Source organism: Erinaceus europaeus, chromosome 5 (genome assembly GCF_950295315.1).
Source record: "Erinaceus europaeus chromosome 5, mEriEur2.1, whole genome shotgun sequence".
Classification (NCBI taxonomy): domain Eukaryota; kingdom Metazoa; phylum Chordata; class Mammalia; order Eulipotyphla; family Erinaceidae; genus Erinaceus; species Erinaceus europaeus.
In genome coordinates, this window is record NC_080166.1 from 22,642,143 (window position 1) to 22,645,471 (window position 3,329).

General features: G+C 34.9%; 1 non-coding gene across 1 annotated transcript; it reads left to right on the forward strand.

The window, feature by feature from the left end:
- The first annotated feature begins 2,101 nt into the window (after positions 1-2,101).
- On the forward strand, positions 2,102-2,208 carry LOC132538797 (U6 spliceosomal RNA). The gene has a single exon (XR_009550120.1). It is a non-coding gene; the product is annotated as a U6 spliceosomal RNA (small nuclear RNA).
- The last annotated feature ends 1,121 nt before the right edge of the window (positions 2,209-3,329 follow it).

A 3,329-nucleotide genomic window follows, 5' to 3' on the forward strand; every position in this document is an offset into this window, starting at 1 on the left:
TTTTTGAAGAAATAAATGATTCTCATGAGAATGTTCTGTCATTGCAGCAATTAGGACAGACTGAAGAAAGAAAAGTAGGACAAAGAACCCACGGAGATATGGCATCTGGGTGACATAAAGATAAATATATATCCTAAGTATTTTTGAAGTAGATGTGTGTGTATATATGTATATGTTAGAAGTTTTTAAAATAATCACAAGATACACTATTTTGTGTTAGGCTATTTGCTGTTCTATTTTTTTCAGACTGTAGAGTTTTGTGCCTGAAGATTTATTAAATTTTTTTTTTCATTGTCTTAATCCATAGAGACAGAGCAGGTACTTGGGAAGAAGAGACATCTGCATTTACAGGAGGTTATAGGTCCTTAGTATATACCTATTGAGGTTAGATGCTATGGACTTTTACCCTTTATTCGGAGTGCATGTGGTGTGTGTATAAATTGTAAGATAAATATAGTCATTTTATGTTGGACACATTGCAGTATGTTTAATAAATATATATATATGAATTCAGTGTCTTTATCAAACTACTATGATTTCAGTGTCTTTAGGGAGCTACTGTTGTGTCTACTGTGTACTTTGATGCCCAGTAGGGTCATTGATCTGTATATAATAATGAAATATAACATAATACTATGTACTAATGTAGTTAACCATATAATATATGAATTGGTTAAAATGATAAGTAATGCTGAAATATGACTAATACATAGATTTTCTTTATGCAAAGAAAATGATTTGGTCTTACTTTTACTGGCTGAACTTCTCTCAGTTTTGCCTTACTGCTTTAAAAAAAAAAAGAAATGGGAAAAAAAATCTATTTTTTTTTTCCATTTCATTGATTTCAGAGTGCTATGCCCTAAAGCAATTATTGCATGTATACACAAACATTTTTAGTTAGCAGCTGTTTCCTCTGACCACATACACTCCACTTGGCCCATGCAGCTTTTGCTCCCTACGCAGACACTGTTTATCACCTTCATGGCCTTAGGAAAAGAGGTAATGAGGGACAACAATAGAAATCCCACTGTAATCATCAATTCTGGACTTCTGCCTTCTGTACTACTAAGTTTATACTTCCTGTACATGATGTGAAAGAGTCTGAATTATATCAGTTGATTTCTATTCGAATCTTGATAAGAATATAAAATAAGGCATGTAAGGAGATAGAGTACTGACCTTGGTGGATCCCCAAGATAAAACGGAGCAGTAGGAGATCTGAGAGCACAATGTGTTTTCCAGAGTAAATTGCAGGAATGCTCTAATGTCTTTGCTAGTATCAATATATTGTGTTTGCTCTCAGGTAACTTCTATTTTTCTGACTCTTTCTCTCTCACCCTCCCTCCCTCTCTTTGAAAAAAAAAAACTAGTCTGGAATAGTGAAGTATAGGTGGCAAATACAAATTAACTATATAAAATATCTTTGATAATTTCATGAAAAATTGACAGTATGTTTCTAGGTAATTCATACAGCAAGATATTTAGTAAGTTTGAACAAACATTTCTTTATATAGAATGGTGTTCAGCAGCAAATAAAAATTATCCTTGGATGAAATGAGAAATTAACAAGCAGACACTTTATAAGATGCTTATGCAAAATTCAAACTATTATTTACCTTAGAGAACAATCTTATCAAATGGAGGGAAAAAAAGGTACAAGCAAATTTCATTGAAGACAGACCTCTGAAATGGGGTGGGGCTAGTTTTCCAGGAATCTAACAGACCGCGCACTTTGGTAGTAGGTGTGGTATATTTGCACATTCTGATGAGATGTGAAATCACACTTCAAATTCAATTATGGTTTTGTAAGCCAAGATTACCTCAAAAACAAGGGAGAAAATATTCTAATTCCATATTTATAATTTAAATCAGATTTCAGGAAACTAAAAATAAGTTGTTTGGTATTGTGTAATGACAGTACAGACTTTTGCAAGGGACATCTAGAAAGCATAGAAATAATACAATTTCAATGGGATATTGATGTGCATTTTAAGAAATTACCTTTTCTAAAACTAATATAAAAGGACTCAATTCTCAGCATTTTGTGTTGCTATTCTTCACAACTGAAATTCCAGTGTCACTTTCCTTGAAAAGTTACATAGTGCTCGCTTCGGCAGCACATATACTAACATTGGAATGATACAGAGAAGATTAGCATGGCCCCTGCGCAAGGATGATACATAAATTTGTGAAGCGTTTCATATTAAAAAAAAAAAGAATAACATCTATGTTTTTGTTTTATGGGGGGTTAATGGTTTACAGTATAGTCTTTAATGTATAGTCATGTACTCTTATCTGTCCTTTATAGGTGTCTAGGAGATGCAGTAGTCAGGCAAAGAAGATCAAGCTAATATTTGTGTATTGATGAATCTGACAAAAATAATATGGCAAGTATGAATTTCCTATGACTACATTCCAGTGGTCATCATAAAATTAATCTAATCATTGTGCTCACTTATCAATCCCATAGCAGGCTTCCCTCCATGAGGCTGAAATAACAATAGTTTAGAAAACAGGGTTGGGTGGTAGGACATCTCATTGAGCACACATGTTACAGCATGCAAAAACCCAGGTTTAAGGCACTAGTTCCCAGTTTTTGGGGGGAAGTTTCATAAATGGTAAAGCAATTTTGCAGGGATCTCTTTGTCTCTCTTCTTCTTTATCTTGCCTTACCTCTGAATTGTTCTCTGTCTCTATGCAAAGCAGGTAAATTAAAAATATATATATACCACCTAAAATAGTTTTAGAAGAGGTTCAAAAGTCAAATAAACATATGAAAAATGTCCCAAATCATTGATTTTTAGAGAAATTCAAATAATGAGATATTACTTCACTCCTGTGAGAATGTCATACATCAGAAAAGATAGCAGAAACGAGTGCTGGAGAGGTTGTGGGGACAAAAGACCACTCCCGCACTACTGGTGTGAATGTAAATTGGTCAAACCCCTGTGAAGAGCCATCCTGAGAACTCTCAGAAAGCTAGAAGTGGACCTACCCTATGACCCTGCAATTGCTGTCCTGGGGATATATCCAAGAAACCAAACACACCCATCCAAAAAGATTTGTGTATACCTATGTTGATAGCAGCACAATTTGTAATAGCCAAAACCTGGAAGCAACCCAAGGGTCCAACAACAGTTGAGTGGGTAAGGAAGTTATGGTATATATACACATAGAATACTGATCAGCTGTTGTTTTCGTTGGGTTAAGTTGTTTTTGCTGGGCTGGCTTCACGGGCGGGTAACAGACGACCTGGGACTCATGGCTGGGTTGTAGGCAGTATCTCTTTATTTATGCAGGACGCAGCACAATCTAAGACGAGCTAAGTT